Here is an 18,561-nt window from a genome sequence, read left to right on the forward strand (position 1 = left end):
ATGTCATGGTACTTATGTGTGTGCTCTGTGTACCAGTGCTGTGCTGCTCACCTTATGCTAAGGATAGACATGTAACTCAATAGAACAGGATGTCATGGTACTTATGTGTGTGCTCTGTGTACCATGCCAGTGCTGTGCTGCTCACCTTATGCTAAGGATAGACATGTAACTCACTAGAACAGGATGTCATGGTACTTATGTATGTGCTCTGTGTACCAGTGCTGTGCTGCTCACCTTATGCTAAGGATAGACATGTAACTCAATAGAACAGGATGTCATGGTACTTATGTGTGTGCTCTGTGTACCAGTGCTGTGCTGCTCACCTTATGCTAAGGATAGACATGTAACTCACTAGAACAGGATGTCATGGTACTTATGTGTGTGCTCTGTGTACCAGTGCTGTGCTGCTCACCTTATGCTAAGGATAGACATGTAACTCACTAGAACAGGATGTCATGGTACTTATGTGTGTGCTCTGTGTACCATGCAGTGCTGTGCTGCTCACCTTATGCTAAGGATAGACATGTAACTCACTAGAACTGGATGTAATGGTACTTATGTGTGTGCTCTGTGTACCAGTGCTGTGCTGCTCACCTTATGCTAAGGATAGACATGTAACTCAATAGAACAGGATGTCATGGTACTTATGTGTGTGCTCTGTGTACCAGTGCTGTGCTGCTCACCTTATGCTAAGGATAGACATGTAACTCAATAGAACAGGATGTCATGGTACTTATGTGTGTGCTCTGTGTACCAGTGCTGTGCTGCTCACCTTATGGTAAGGATAGACATGTAACTCACTAGAACAGGATGTCATGGTACTTATGTGTGTGCTCTGTGTACCAGTGCTGTGCTGCTCACCTTATGCTAAGGATAGACATGTAACTCACTAGAACAGGATGTCATGGTACTTATGTGTGTGCTCTGTGTACCATGCCAGTGCTGTGCTGCTCACCTTATGCTAAGGATAGACATGTAACTCACTAGAACAGGATGTCATGGTACTTATGTGTGTGCTCTGTGTACCATGCCAGTGCTGTGCTGCTCACCTTATGCTAAGGATAGACATGTAACTCACTAGAACAGGATGTCATGGTACTTATGTGTGTGCTCTGTGTACCAGTGCTGTGCTGTGCTGCTCACCTTATGCTAAGGATAGACATGTAACTCACTAGATCAGGATGTCATGGTACTTATGTGTGTGCTCTGTGTACCAGTGCTGTGCTGCTCACCTTATGCTAAGGATAGACATGTAACTCAATAGAACAGGATGTCATGGTACTTATGTGTGTGCTCTGTGTACCAGTGCTGTGCTGTGCTGCTCACCTTATGCTAAGGATAGACATGTAACTCACTAGAACAGGATGTCATGGTACTTATGTGTGTGCTCTGTGTACCAGTGCTGTGCTGCTCACCTTATGCTAAGGATAGACATGTAACTCACTAGAACAGGATGTCATGGTACCTATGTGTGTGCTGTGTGTACCAGTGCTGTGCTGCTCACCTTATGCTAAGGATAGACATGTAACTCAATAGAACAGGATGTCATGGTACTTATGTGTGTGCTGTGTGTACCAGTGCTGTGCTGTGCTGCTCACCTTATGCTAAGGATAGACATGTAACTCAATAGAACAGGATGTCATGGTACTTATGTGTGTGCTCTGTGTACCAGTGCTGTGCTGCTCACCTTATGCTAAGGATAGACATGTAACTCAATAGAACAGGATGTCATGGTACTTATGTGTGTGCTCTGTGTACCATGCAGCGCTGTGCTGCTCACCTTATGCTAAGGATAGACATGTAACTCACTAGCACAGGATGTCATGGTACTTATGTGTGTGTGCTCTGTGTACCAGTGCTGTGCTGTGCTGCTCACCTTATGCTAAGGATAGACATGTAACTCAATAGAACAGGATGTCATGGTACTTATGTGTGTGCTGTGTGTACCATGCAGTGCTGTGCTGCTCACCTTATGCTAAGGATAGACATGTAACTCACTAGAACAGGATGTCATGGTACTTATGTGTGTGCTCTGTGTACCAGTGCTGTGCTGCTCACCTTATGCTAAGGATAGACATGTAACTCAATAGAACAGTATGTCATGGTACTTATGTGTGTGCTGTGTGTACCATGCCAGTGCTGTGCTGCTCACCTTATGCTAAGGATAGACATGTAACTCACTAGAACAGGATGTTATGGTACTTATGTGTGTGCTCTGTGTACCAGTGCTGTGCTGCTCACCTTATGCTAAGGATAGACATGTAACTCACTAGAACAGGATGTCATGGTACTTATGTGTGTGCTCTGTGTACCAGTGCTGTGCTGCTCACCTTATGCTAAGGATAGGCATGTAACTCACTAGAACAGGATGTCATGGTACTTATGTGTGTGCTCTGTGTACCATGCCAGTGCTGTGCTGCTCACCTTATGCTAAGGATAGACATGTAACTCAATAGAACAGGATGACATGGTACTTATGTGTGTGCTCTGTGTACCAGTGCTGTGCTGTGCTGCTCACCTTATGCTAAGGATAGACATGTAACTCAATAGAACAGGATGACATGGTACTTATGTATGTGCTCTGTGTACCAGTGCTGTGCTGCTCACCTTATGCTAAGGATAGACATGTAACTCAATAGAACAGGATGACATGGTACTTATGTGTGTGCTCTGTGTACCAGTGCTGTGCTGTGCTGCTCACCTTATGCTAAGGATAGACATGTAACTCACTAGAACAGGATGTCATGGTACTTATGTGTGTGCTGTGTGTACCAGTGCTGTGCTGCTCACCTTATGCTAAGGATAGACATGTAACTCACTAGAACAGGATGTCATGGTACTTATGTGTGTGCTCTGTGTACCATGCCAGTGCTGTGCTGCTCACCTTATGCTAAGGATAGACATGTAACTCAATAGAACAGGATGTCATGGTACTTATGTGTGTGCTCTGTGTACCATGCCAGTGCTGTGCTGCTCACCTTATGCTAAGGATAGACATGTAACTCACTAGAACAGGATGTCATGGTACTTATGTGTGTGCTCTGTGTACCAGTGCTGTGCTGCTCACCTTATGCTAAGGATAGACATGTAACTCACTAGAACAGGATGTCATGGTACTTATGTGTGTGCTCTGTGTACCAGTGCTGTGCTGCTCACCTTATGCTAAGGATAGGCATGTAACTCACTAGAACAGGATGTCATGGTACTTATGTGTGTGCTCTGTGTACCAGTGCTGTGCTGTGCTGCTCACCTTATGCTAAGGATAGACATGTAACTCACTAGAACAGGATGTCATGGTACTTATGTGTGTGCTCTGTGTACCAGTGCTGTGCTGCTCATCTTATGCTAAGGATAGACATGTAACTCAATAGAACAGGATGTCATGGTACTTATGTGTGTGCTCTGTGTACCATGTCAGTGCTGTGCTGCTCACCTTATGCTAAGGATAGACATGTAACTCACTAGAACAGGATGTCATGGTACTTATGTGTGTGCTCTGAGTACCATGCCAGTGCTGTGCTGCTCACCTTATGCTAAGGATAGACATGTAACTCACTAGAACAGGATGTCATGGTACCTATGTGTGTGCTCTGTGTACCATGCCTGTGCTGTGCTGCTCACATTATGCTAAGGATAGACATGTAACTCAATAGAACAGGATGTCATGGTACTTATGTGTGTGCTCTGTGTACCAGTGCTGTGCTGCTCACCTTATGCTAAGGATAGACATGTAACTCACTAGAACAGGATGTCATGGTACTTATGTGTGTGCTCTGTGTACCATGCCAGTGCTGTGCTGCTCACCTTATGCTAAGGATAGACATGTAACTCACTAGAACAGGATGTCATGGTACTTATGTGTGTGCTCTGTGTACCAGTGCTGTGCTGCTCACCTTATGCTAAGGATAGACATGTAACTCACTAGAACAGGATGTCATGGTACTTATGTGTGTGCTCTGTGTACCAGTGCTGTGCTGTGCTGCTCACCTTATGCTAAGGATAGACATGTAACTCAATAGAACAGGATGTCATGGTACTTATGTGTGTGCTCTGTGTACCAGTGCTGTGCTGCTCACCTTATGCTAAGGATAGACATGTAACTCAATAGAACAGGATATCATGGTACTTATGTGTGTGCTCTGTGTACCATGCCAGTGCTGTGCTGTTCACCTTATGCTAAGGATAGACATGTAACTCAATAGAACAGGATGACATGGTACTTATGTGTGTGCTGTGTGTACCAGTGCTGTGCTGCTCACCTTATGCTAAGGATAGACATGTAACTCACTAGAACAGGATGTCATGGTACTTATGTGTGTGCTCTGTGTACCATGCCAGTGCTGTGCTGTTCACCTTATGCTAAGGATAGGCATGTAACTCACTAGAACAGGATGTCATGGTACTTATGTGTGTGCTCTGTGTACCATGCCAGTGCTGTGCTGCTCATCTTATGCTAAGGATAGACATGTAACTCACTAGAACAGGATGTCATGGTACTTATGTGTGTGCTCTGTGTACCATGCCAGTGCTGTGCTGCTCACCTTATGCTAAGGATAGACATGTAACTCACTAGAACAATATGTCATGGTACTTGTGTGTGTGCTCTGTGTACCATGCCAGTGCTGTGCTGCTCACCTTATGCTAAGGATAGACATGTAACTCACTAGAACAGGATGTCATGGTACTTATGTGTGTGCTCTGTGTACCATGCAGTGCTGTGCTGCTCACCTTATGCTAAGGATAGGCATGTAACTCAATAGAACAGGATGTCATGGTACTTATGTGTGTGCTCTGTGTACCAGTGCTGTGCTGTGCTGCTCACCTTATGCTAAGGATAGACATGTAACTCAATAGAACAGGATGTCATGGTACTTATGTGTGTGCTCTGTGTACCATGCCAGTGCTGTGCTGCTCACCTTATGCTAAGGATAGACATGTAACTCAATAGAACAGGATGTCATGGTACTTATGTGTGTGCTCTGTGTACCAGTGCTGTGCTGTGCTGCTCACCTTATGCTAAGGATAGGCATGTAACTCAATAGAACAGGATGACATGGTACTTATGTGTGTGCTCTGTGTACCAGTGCTGTGCTGTGCTGCTCACCTTATGCTAAGGATAGACATGTAACTCAATAGAACAGGATGTCATGGTACTTATGTGTGTGCTCTGTGTACCAGTGCTGTGCTGCTCACCTTATGCTAAGGATAGACATGTAACTCAATAGAACAGGATGTCATGGTACTTATGTGTGTGCTCTGTGTACCAGTGCTGTGCTGCTCACCTTATGCTAAGGATAGACATGTAACTCAATAGAACAGGATGTCATGGTACTTATGTGTGTGCTCTGTGTACCATGCCAGTGCTGTGCTGTGCTGCTCACCTTATGCTAAGGATAGGCATGTAACTCACTAGAACAGGATGTCATGGTACTTATGTGTGTGCTCTGTGTACCAGTGCTGTGCTCCTCACCTTATGCTAAGGATAGACATGTAACTCAATAGAACAGGATGTCATGGTACTTATGTGTGTGCTCTGTGTACCATGCCAGTGCTGTGCTGCTCACCTTATGGTAAGGATAGACATGTAACTCACTAGAACAGGATGTCATGGTACTTATGTGTGTGCTCTGTGTACCAGTGCTGTGCTGCTCACCTTATGCTAAGGATAGACATGTAACTCACTAGAACAGGATGTCATGGTACTTATGTGTGTGCTCTGTGTACCAGTGCTGTGCTGCTCACCTTATGCTAAGGATAGACATGTAACTCACTAGAACAGGATGTCATGGTACTTATGTGTGTGCTCTGTGTACCAGTGCTGTGCTGCTCACCTTATGCTAAGGATAGACATGTAACTCACTAGAACAGGATGTCATGGTACTTATGTGTGTGCTGTGTGTACCAGTGCTGTGCTGCTCACCTTATGCTAAGGATAGACATGTAACTCACTAGAACAGGATGTCATGGTACTTATGTGTGTGCTCTGTGTACCAGTGCTGTGCTGCTCACCTTATGCTAAGGATAGGCATGTAACTCAATAGAACAGGATGTCATGGTACTTATGTGTGTGCTTTGTGTACCATGCAGTGCTGTGCTGCTCACCTTATGCTAAGGATAGACATGTAACTCACTAGAACAGGATGTCATGGTACTTATGTGTGTGCTCTGTGTACCAGTGCTGTGCTGCTCACCTTATGCTAAGGATAGACATGTAACTCAATAGAACAGGATGTCATGGTACTTATGTGTGTGCTCTGTTTACCAATGCTGTGCTGTGCTGCTCACCTTATGCTAAGGATAGACATGTAACTCACTAGAACAGGATGTCATGGTACTTATGTGTGTGCTCTGTGTACCATGCCAGTGCTGTGCTGCTCACATTATGCTAAGGATAGACATGTAACTCAATAGAACAGGATGTCATGGTACTTATGTGTGTGCTCTGTGTACCATGCCAGTGCTGTGCTGCTCACCTTATGCTAAGGATAGACATGTAACTCAATAGAACAAGATGTCATGGTACTTATGTATGTGCTCTGTGTACCAGTGCTGTGCTGTGCTGCTCACCTTATGCTAAGGATAGACATGTAACTCACTAGAACAGGATGTCATGGTACTTATGTGTGTGCTCTGTGTACCATGCCAGTGCTGTGCTGCTCACCTTATGCTAAGGATAGACATGTAACTCACTAGAACAGGATGTCATGGTACTTATATGTGTGCTCTGTGTACCATGCCAGTGCTGTGCTGCTCACCTTATGCTAAGGATAGACATGTAACTCACTAGAACAGGATGTCATGGTACTTATGTGTGTGCTCTGTGTACCAGTGCTGTGCTGTGCTGCTCACCTTATGCTAAGGATAGGCATGTAACTCAATAGAACAGGATGTCATGGTACTTATGTGTGTGCTCTGTGTACCATGCCAGTGCTGTGCTGCTCGCCTTATGCTAAGGATAGACATGTAACTCACTAGAACAGGATGTCATGGTACTTATATGTGTGCTCTGTGTACCATGCCAGTGCTGTGCTGCTCACCTTATGCTAAGGATAGACATGTAACTCAATAGAACAGGATGTCATGGTACTTATGTGTGTGCTCTGTGTACCAGTGCTGTGCTGCTCACCTTATGCTAAGGATAGACATGTAACTCACTAGAACAGGATGTCATGGTACTTATGTGTGTGCTCTGTGTACCATGCCAGTGCTGTGCTGCTCACCTTATGCTAAGGATAGACATGTAACTCACTAGAACAGGATGTCATGGTACTTATGTGTGTGCTCTGTGTACCAGTGCTGTGCTGCTCACCTTATGCTAAGGATAGACATGTAACTCACTAGAACAGGATGTCATGGTACTTATGTGTGTGCTCTGTGTAGCATGCCAGTGCTGTGCTGCTCACCTTATGCTAAGGATAGACATGTAACTCACTAGAACAGGATGTCATGGTACTTATGTGTGTGCTCTGTGTACCAGTACTGTGCTGCTCACCTTATGCTAAGGATAGACATGTAACTCACTAGAACAGGATGTCATGGTACTTATGTGTGTGCTATGTGTACCATGCAGTGCTGTGCTGCTCACCTTATGCTAAGGATAGACATGTAACTCACTAGAACAGGATGTCATGGTACCTATGTGTGTGCTGTGTGTACCAGTGCTGTGCTGTGCTGCTCACCTTATGCTAAGGATAGACATGTAACTCACTAGAACAGGATGTCATGGTACTTATGTGTGTGCTCTGTGTACCATGCCAGTGCTGTGCTGCTCACCTTATGCTAAGGATAGACATGTAACTCAATAGAACAGGATGTCATGGTACTTATGTGTGTGCTCTGTGTACCAGTGCTGTGCTGTGCTGCTCACCTTATGCTAAGGATAGACATGTAACTCAATAGAACAGGATGTCATGGTACTTATGTGTGTGCTCTGTGTACCATGCCAGTGCTGTGCTGCTCACCTTATGCTAAGGATAGACATGTAACTCAATAGAACAGGATGTCATGGTACTTATGTGTGTGCTGTGTGTACCATGCCAGTGCTGTGCTGCTCACCTTATGCTAAGGATAGACATGTAACTCAATAGAACAGGATGTCATGGTACTTATATGTGTGTGCTCTGTGTACCAGTGCTGTGCTGCTCACCTTATGCTAAGGATAGACATGTAACTCACTAGAACAGGATGTCATGGTACTTATATGTGTGTGCTCTGTGTACCAGTGCTGTGCTGCTCACCTTATGGTAAGGATAGACATGTAACTCAATAGAACAGGATGTCATGGTACTTATATGTGCGTGCTCTGTGTACCAGTGCTGTGCTGCTCACCTTATGCTAAGGATAGACATGTAACTCAATAGAACAGGATATCATGGTACTTATGTGTGTGCTCTGTGTACCAGTGCTGTGCTGCTCACCTTATGCTAAGGATAGACATGTAACTCAATAGAACAGGATGTCATGGTACTTATGTGTGTGCTCTGTGTACCATGCCAGTGCTGTGCTGTTCACCTTATGCTAAGGATAGGCATGTAACTCACTAGAACAGGATGTCATGGTACTTATGTGTGTGCTCTGTGTACCATGCCAGTGCTGTGCTGCTCACCTTATGCTAAGGATAGACATGTAACTCACTAGAACAGGATGTCATGGTACTTGTGTGTGTGCTGTGTGTACCATGCCAGTGCTGTGCTGCTCACCTTATGCTAAGGATAGACATGTAACTCACTAGAACAGGATGTCATGGTACTTATGTGTGTGCTCTGTGTACCATGCCAGTGCTGTGCTGTTCACCTTATGCTAAGGATAGACATGTAACTCAATAGAACAGGATATCATGGTACTTATGTATGTGCTCTGTGTACCATGCCTGTGCTGTGCTGCTCACCTTATGCTAAGGATAGACATGTAACTCAATAGAACAGGATGTCATGGTACTTATGTGTGTGCTCTGTGTACCAGTGCTGTGCTGCTCACCTTATGCTAAGGATAGACATGTCACTCACTAGAACAGGATGTCATGGTACTTATGTGTGTGCTGTGTGTACCAGTGCTGTGCTGCTCACCTTATGCTAAGGATAGGCATGTAACTCACTAGAACAGGATGTCATGGTACTTATGTGTGTGCTCTGTGTACCAGTGCTGTGCTGCTCACCTTATGCTAAGGATAGGCATGTAACTCAATAGAACAGGATGACATGGTACTTATGTGTGTGCTCTGTGTACCAGTGCTGTGCTGTGCTGCTCACCTTATGCTAAGGATAGACATGTAACTCACTAGAACAGGATGTCATGGTACTTATGTGTGTGCTGTGTGTACCAGTGCTGTGCTGCTCACCTTATGCTAAGGATAGACATGTAACTCAATAGAACAGGATGTCATGGTACTTATGTGTGTGCTCTGTGTACCAGTGCTGTGCTGCTCACCTTATGCTAAGGATAGACATGTAACTCACTAGAACAGGATGTCATGGTACTTATATGTGTGTGCTCTGTGTACCAGTGCTGTGCTGCTCACCTTATGCTAAGGATAGACATGTAACTCAATAGAACAGGATGCCATGGTACTTATGTGTGTGCTCTGTGTACCAGTGCTGTGCTGTGCTGCTCACCTTATGCTAAGGATAGACATGTAACTCACTAGAACAGGATGTCATGGTACTTATGTGTGTGCTGTGTGTACCAGTGCTGTGCTGCTCACCTTATGCTAAGGATAGACATGTAACTCAATAGAACAGGATGTCATGGTACTTATGTGTGTGCTCTGTGTACCAGTGCTGTGCTGCTCACCTTATGCTAAGGATAGACATGTAACTCACTAGAACAGGATGTCATGGTACTTATGTGTGTGCGCTATGTACCATGCCAGTGCTGTGCTGCTCACCTTATGCTAAGGATAGACATGTAACTCAATAGAACAGGATGTCATGGTACTTATGTGTGCGCTCTGTGTACCATGCCAGTGCTGTGCTGCTCACCTTATGCTAAGGATAGACATGTAACTCAATAGAACAGGATGTCATGGTACTTATGTGTGTGCTCTGTGTACCATGCCAGTGCTGTGCTGCTCACCTTATGCTAAGGATAGGAATGTAACTCAATAGAACAGGATGTCATGGTACTTATGTGTGCGCTCTGTGTACCATGCCAGTGCTGTGCTGCTCACCTTATGCTAAGGATAGACATGTAACTCAATAGAACAGGATGTCATGGTACTTATGTGTGCGCTCTGTGTACCATGCCAGTGCTGTGCTGCTCACCTTATGCTAAGGATAGACATGTAACTCAATAGAACAGGATGTCATGGTACTTATGTGTGTGCTCTGTGTACCATGCCAGTGCTGTGCTGCTCACCTTATGCTAAGGATAGGCATGTAACTCAATAGAACAGGATGTCATGGTACTTATATGTGTGCTCTGTGTACCATGCAGTGCTGCTCACCTTATGCTAAGGATAGACATGTAACTCACTAGAACAGGATGTCATGGTACTTATGTGTGTGCTCTGTGTACCATGCAGTGCTGTGCTGCTCACCTTATGCTAAGGATAGACATGTAACTCACTAGAACAGGATGTCATGGTACTTATGTGTGTGCTCTGTGTACCAGTGCTGTGCTGCTCACCTTATGCTAAGGATAGACATGTAACTCAATAGAACAGTATGTCATGGTACTTATGTGTGTGCTGTGTGTACCAGTGCTGTGCTGCTCACCTTATGCTAAGGATAGACATGTAACTCAATAGAACAGTATGTCATGGTACTTATGTGTGTGCTCTGTGTACCATGCAGTGCTGTGCTGCTCACCTTATGCTAAGGATAGGCATGTAACTCACTAGAACAGGATGTCATGGTACTTATGTGTGTGCTCTGTGTACCATGCCAGTGCTGTGCTGCTCACCTTATGCTAAGGATAGACATGTAACTTAATAGAACAGGATGTCATGGTACTTATGTGTGTGCTCTGTGTACCATGCCAGTGCTGTGCTGCTCACCTTATGCTAAGGATAGACATGTAACTCACTAGAACAGGATGTCATGGTACTTATGTGTGTGCTCTGTGTACCAGTGCTGTGCTGCTCACCTTATGCTAAGGATAGACATGTAACTCACTAGAACAGGATGTCATGGTACTTATGTGTGTGCTCTGTGTACCATGCTGTGCTGTGCTGCTCACCTTATGCTAAGGATAGACATGTAACTCACTAGAACAGGATGTCATGGTACTTATGTGTGTGCTCTGTGTACCATGCCAGTGCTGTGCTGCTCACCTTATGCTAAGGATAGACATGTAACTCAATAGAACAGGATGTCATGGTACTTATGTGTGTGCTCTGTGTACCAGTGCTGTGCTGCTCACCTTATGCTAAGTATAGACATGTAACTCACTAGAACAGGATGTCATGGTACTTATGTGTGTGCTCTGTGTACCATGCCAGTGCTGTGCTGCTCACCTTATGCTAAGGATAGACATGTAACTCAATAGAACAGGATGTCATGGTACTTATGTGTGTGCTCTGTGTACCAGTGCTGTGCTGCTCACATTATGCTAAGGATAGACATGTAACTCACTAGAACAGGATGTGATGGTACTTATGTGTGTGCTCTGTGTACCAGTGCTGTGCTGCTCACCTTATGCTAAGGATAGACATGTAACTCAATAGAACAGGATGTCATGGTACTTATGTGTGTGCTCTGTGTACCATGCCAGTGCTGTGCTGCTCACCTTATGCTAAGGATAGACATGTAACTCACTAGAACAGGATGTCATGGTACTTATGTGTGTGCTCTGTGTACCATGCCAGTGCTGTGCTGCTCACCTTATGCTAAGGATAGACATGTAACTCAATAGAACAGGATGTCATGGTACTTATGTGTGTGCTCTGTGTACCATGCCAGTGCTGTGCTGCTCACCTTATGCTAAGGATAGACATGTAACTCAATAGAACAGGATGTCATGGTACTTATGTGTGTGCTCTGTGTACCGTGCCAGTGCTGTGCTGCTCACCTTATGCTAAGGATAGACATGTAACTCACTAGAACAGGATGACATGGTACTTATGTGTGTGCTGTGTGTACCAGTGCTGTGCTGTGCTGCTCACCTTATGCTAAGGATAGACATGTAACTCACTAGAACAGGATGTCATGGTACTTATGTGTGTGCTCTGTGTACCAGTGCTGTGCTGCTCACCTTATGCTAAGGATAGACATGTAACTCAATAGAACAGGATGTCATGGTACTTATGTGTGTGCTCTGTGTACCAGTGCTGTGCTGCTCACCTTATGCTAAGGATAGACATGTAACTCAATAGAACAGGATGTCATGGTACTTATGTGTGTGCTCTGTGTACCAGTGCTGTGCTGCTCGCCTTATGCTAAGGATAGACATGTAACTCACTAGAACAGGATGTCATGGTACTTATGTGTGTGCTCTGTGTACCAGTGCTGTGCTGCTCACCTTATGCTAAGGATAGACATGTAACTCACTAGAACAGGATGTCATGGTACTTATGTGTGTGCTCTGTGTACCAGTGCTGTGCTGCTCACCTTATGCTAAGGATAGACATGTAACTCAATAGAACAGGATGTCATGGTACTTATGTGTGTGCTCTGTGTACCAGTGCTGTGCTGCTCACCTTATGCTAAGGATAGACATGTAACTCACTAGAACAGGATGTCATGGTACTTATGTGTGTGCTCTGTGTACCATGCCAGTGCTGTGCTGCTCACCTTATGCTAAGGATAGGAATGTAACTCAATAGAACAGGGGAGGGCTGTACATTTTTAGCCATTTTGGTCCTCTTTGGGCCGAAATTGGAATTGCACATTTTCGGCGGCCCAAATTTTGGTGCATCGCTAGTATTATTCTTTATTTAGTTTTTGTTTAATTACCAATTATCAAAATAAAGTATAGTCCTAGAAAACTATTATTATATGCAAAACAGTAAGTCAAGTAATGAACTCAAACAGCAGCTCTAGGCTGACATCAAATTTAAAATATGTTACACAATAATTTTGCCGAAAATAAAAGGCAAAAAAACCGAAAACCGAAATAACAAAAAATGCTATTTTCGGCCGAAACTTTCTGCGGCCGAAATTTCAGTGCATCCCTAGTTTTATGCTACGGTGTTGTAGTGCAAAACTCTTAACTACTGACTTTAAAATGCGGTACCAGGCTTTACAGGAGAGGGTCTACCGCTCACTTTTTGGCAGACTTGTAATACCGGCGCTATGCAATTTCCATTGAAAAAAGAGGATACGCAATTGACGTAAGTGGATTTGCGGTATTTCCGAGTCTGTCCAAAAAAGTGAGCGGTGAGCCTGTACCAGCAAGACTCGTAATACCAGCGGGCGTAAAAAAGCAGGGTTGGGACCGGCTTTAAGCCTAACGCAAGACTCGTAATCTAGCCTATAGTTACCTTAAGTTTTAATGTTTTACATCTAATATTTATTTTTAGTTGTTCACTTTTTTGGGGGGGGCACTGCAGATTTTTGTGCCTACAGGCACCTGAGATGTAAATCCGGCCCTGTGCATTGCAAATATATGTGTATCGCACCTGCATTAAAACACTGCGCCTGCTCACAGAGCATATGACAGCATTTGCATCATGACTGATGAATACGTGCCTCTGCAAGCTTCCCAAGCTGGTGCAATGAATGAGGCTGCACATCAACTACGTACGTATACTCCTAGCACGGGCATTAAAACACTGCGCCTGCTCACAGAGCATATGACTTCATTTGCATCATGAATTTATTTCTCACTCACTGGCACCAGACCAGGATCCGTAATGCTGGGGGCTTTTGTCCTAAGGATTAGCAAGTGTCACCCCACTATCACAGGCTTGGAACAGAGTGTCTGCTCAAGCATCTGCCCACCATTGCGTCAGTGAGACACTAGGGGGCATTAGTCAGATTTGTCCTGGGCACAGAACACAACAAATGCATATGAATGGTGTCAGGGGTGAGAGTGATTAAATTAATATCGTTAAAGGTATATTGGACTAAAACATTTCTTTTATGATTCAGATAGAGCATGCAATTTTCTAATTTACTATTATCCATTTTTCTTAGTTCTCTTGGTATCTTTATTTGAAAAAGCAGGAATGTAAGCTTACGAACCGGACTATTTTTTGGTTCAGCAACTGGGTAGTGCTTGCTGATTGGTGGCTATATTTTCGCTATCCATGGGCCGGCTTCTATGCTTACATTCCTGCTTTTTCAAATAAAGATTACAAGAGAACAAATAAAAAAACAATTTATGCTTACCTGATAAATGTATTTATTCCTTGACACGGTGAGTCCACGGATCATCATCAATTACTGTTGGGAATATCACTCCTGGCCAGCAGGAGGAGGCAAAGAGCACCACAGCAAAGCGGTTAAGTATCACCTCCCTACCAGGAGAGAAAGGAAGCAACACAAGGTGCAGAGGTGCCTGAGGTTTATATAACAAAAACTGTCTAAAGAACAGGGCGGGCCGTGGACTCACTGTGTCAAGAAATAATTACATTTATCAGCTAAGCATAAATTTCATTTTGTTTCTAATGACACAGTAAGTCCACGGATCATCTCTAATTACTGTTGGGAATCAATACCCAAGCTAGAGGACACAGATGATACGGGAGGGCAAGACAGGGAACCTAAACCGAAGGCACCACTGCTTGAAGAACCTTTCTCCCAAAAGGAGGCCTCAGCTGAGTCAAAAGTATCACATTTATAAAACTTTTAAAAAAGTATGTAGAGAGGACCAAGTTGCAGCCTTGCAAATCTGTTCCACAGAAGCTTCATTTTTGAAGGCCCAGGAAGAAGAAAAAGCCCTCATAGAATGAGCCGTGACTCTCTCAGGAGGATGCTGTCCAGCAGTTTCATAGGCCAAGCGAATTATACTCTTAAGCCAGAAAGAAAGAGAAGTAGCCGTAGCTTTCTGACCCTTACGTTTCCCAGAAAAAATGACAAACAAAACAGAAGACTGGCAAAAATCCTTAGTCGCCTGCAAGTAGTATTTCAACGCACGCACCACATCTAGGTTGTGCCATAACCGCTCCTTATGAGAAGAAGGGCTAGGACACAAAGAAGGAACAATGATTTCTTGGTTAATATTCCTGAATATAATTGAAACCACCTTAAGAAGAAAACCTAACTTAGTACGCAGAACCACCTTATCTGAATGAAAGATAAGATAAGGGGAATCACATTGCAACGCCGAGAGTTCAGAGACTCTTCGAGCAGAAGAAATTTCAACAAGAAACAGCACTTTCCAAGATAACATCTTATTTTTTTTTAATAATAGTTTTTATTGAGGTAGCAAAGACATACATAAATAGCATCATATGTTTTCATGGCAACATACCTATATACATATAGCATGTCTTGCGTATTTAATACATAGGCATGTCCTAGAACTATAAAACAATATAAGTTCCAAAACAGTAGGAAATACAATAGGCCATGAGCGGCACCTCATTTTATATTTAAATATTTTAACATGGACATAACATAACAAATGATAGTCATAAGACCTAGTTTTCATGACAAATCTCTAAAAGGAGAGAGATAGGTCTTCTTGTGTCCACAGCATAGACAGCAGCCAGGGAATGTGATACTCTAGATCTGCTTAACGCAGTACATAGTCGAATAACAAGACTAAGGTTATTTTGTAATATTGAGTAAACCCATTATCATGCGAAGTAGGGCCCATCTTGGACCCTAGACATTCTATATAGATATTGCTGAGTTAGCCGCTTATAATGCCCAACTAGGGAGCCATTCTAACCAGTAGCCTCTGCTAAACTCCAAGAGATGTGTTTAGTAATTTTATGTGTGTCAAAATAAACATTGCTTAACCAGATATCCCTCAGGATTAGAGTTACCCATTTAAAACCAAATATTTCTGTAATAATAAAACCTTCTTGTATATAAATCACATTAGTGAGTATCTCATCTGGAACATTTAATTTGCTAATGAATTCTATAGATAAACATTTAGTCCCCAGAGAATTAAGATTACTAATAATTAGAGGAGACTACTTATGGTCAAAACTCAACCACAAAGTTAATATACAATTATATGCCAGAGCAAAACAGAGTGAACTTCCCCTGGACTCAAAGAAAAACCCATATGGAATACCATGAATTCTAGGGTAAAAATGTAAGCCTTCTCAGGGAGTAAAAAGGGATGAGTCCTACCATAGTATGCAAGCTCCACATGTACCCATACCAATTAATGAGCCTGGGAAATGCTAAGACCACGTGCACTAGGAAAATTTACCTGGGATCTCTTTGTATTACCAGGGCCTTAAGGAGAATTATGTGCCATACGTACTATCTCGGCCGCAGACAGTACGCTGAGGCTACTATAAAGCTTTAAAAAATCTATGAGGTAAAGAGACCCATCTAGAGTTTTTAAGTAAGTTTTATGGTAGAATAGCTGTAGTAAGGCATAAGCCACGTAACAGCCCATATCTAACCCCTACCAATGGAGTCACAAACACAGCAAGACAGGCTACCACCCCAGAAGGCTTCAGTTTCAGACAGTATACTTAGAAAAGGGTTAATTTGAAGACAAGGTGATATTGTGTCCAAGGGAATACACTCATGAAACTACAGTATGGTTCAACATGAATAAACAACTTAAATAACGTAATACACATATAAATCAGCATAGTGTTCCAAAGTCAGCATCAAAAGCTGGTAGAGTATATTATGTGTACTGGGCTTGAAACACATCCCAGAAAGCTGCTGGCAATATCCAGAAAACATACTGAGCATTAATATCTAATCATGGCTATCACATTAGTAAATAGAAGAAAGTCACATATATCCCACATCTCAGTCACAGAAATACCACTAGACTTTATAACGGTGAAAACTCAAAACTTGCAGGTTTCAATGCAGTACAGTTCATATAGTCTGATAGTCTAAGGGGATTCTGTTGGGCCCCGATCATACTGTTCACAGTCTACCCGACCCCAGCTCTCACCACCTTCAAGGCATAAAGGGCCTCAGGGCCCTGGAAATTCCATCGTACAAGGCCGACTTTGACATACAGCAGGACCAAAGTGTCCCCATCCAGATCCTGGCATTGGGAGTCAAAAGAGTAAGTAGATGTTTTGCAAACCTCGTGGCAACTTTCCGAGATGTGTATATCTGTCACATCTGGACCTTTCACCGGTCCAGCTCCCCCAGTTCCTATGTCACTCTTAGGAGAGCCAGCATCACTCCCCGGAGGCAACAAAGTGAAATCTCGCTCCCCCTGCATCACACTTCCCTCTAGCTGGGTAAACTCAGTAGAACAAACAGGAGCCGGACTCCTGGCCACAGAGCCCACAAAGCGTTTCTTGATAGCATACACTGGGTGCTCCGTTGCGTGTACTGCCAGATCCAGGTCAGGGGAACCAGTCTGGAGCTGTTCCTGCGACACTCTAGTTATCGTCTCCTCCATCCCATAGATTTCCACATCTGAGTGCCTTAGGGTTAGTGCTTGGTCCCCATTCTGCCATGTATCTCTCATTTGTGCAGTAGGTGGGTTACAATACGGTCCATCCTCTCACATATTCTCCTTCCGCGATCCTCCAATAATGCCTGAAACAAAACAAGTAGCTCCTCCATTATGTAGGGATTATTAAGAACCTTTGGCAGAGGATGTCAGTATTCTCTGCTTACCCGGTTTCCCGGGGGGGGGGGGGGGAGCCGAGATCTCTCTCCTTGGAGGCCGCCAGAGACACTCAGCAGTCCAGTTTGGGAAGCCCAGTTGTCGCAAGCAAAAAGATTTTCATATATTGCCATTCAGCTAAGTGTCCTCTATGAAATGAAGTATAAGTTTTTGTTGGATGGCTATTCGATTTGCAGATTACAGGTGGAATGTAACTCTGCGTAACAGAGCTCCCAATTTAGCAGCCATCTTGGGCCATAGTCCGGACACGCCCCCCCCAATATAACATCTTAATATCTAAATAATGCATAGGCTCAAACAGAGCCTGTTGAAGAACCTTAAGAACGAGGTTAAGACTCCATTAAGGAGTAACAGGTTTAAACACAGGCCTGATTCTGACCAAAGACTGACAGAAGGATTGCACATCTGTCACATCCGCCAGACATTTATGCAATAATATAGACAAGGCAGATATTTGACCCTTGCAGGCAAACCCTTCTCCAGACCTTCCTGGAGAAAAGACAAAATCCTAGGAATCCTGACTCTACTCCACGAGAACCCCTTGGATTCACACCAATACAGATATTTGTGCCATATCTTATGGTAAATCCTTCTAGTCACAGGCTTACGAGCCTGGATCAAGGTCTCAATAACCGCCTCCAAAAAACCATGCTTAGATATAATTAAGCTTTCAATCTCCAAGCAGTCAGCTTCAGAGAAACAATATTTGGATGAAGGAAGGGTCCTTGAAGTAGAAGGTCCTTCCTCATTGGAAGTCTCCGAGGTGGAAGAGATGACATCTCCACCAGGTCTGCATACCATATCCTGCAAGGCCAAGCCGGTGTAATGAGAATCACTGCACCCTCTCCTGTTTGATTCGAGCAATGTCTCGTGGAAGGAGAGCGAACG

At 43.8% G+C, this 18,561-nt stretch overlaps 1 protein-coding gene across 1 annotated transcript in view; it reads right to left on the reverse strand.

Moving 5' to 3' along the window:
- LOC128639742 (uncharacterized) overlaps positions 1–18,561 on the reverse strand; it is a 272,419-nt gene that overhangs the window by 79,136 nt on the left and 174,722 nt on the right. The window lies entirely within an intron of this gene.

The sequence above is a fragment of the Bombina bombina genome, chromosome 9 (genome assembly GCF_027579735.1).
Source record: "Bombina bombina isolate aBomBom1 chromosome 9, aBomBom1.pri, whole genome shotgun sequence".
NCBI classification, from domain to species: Eukaryota; Metazoa; Chordata; class Amphibia; order Anura; family Bombinatoridae; genus Bombina; species Bombina bombina.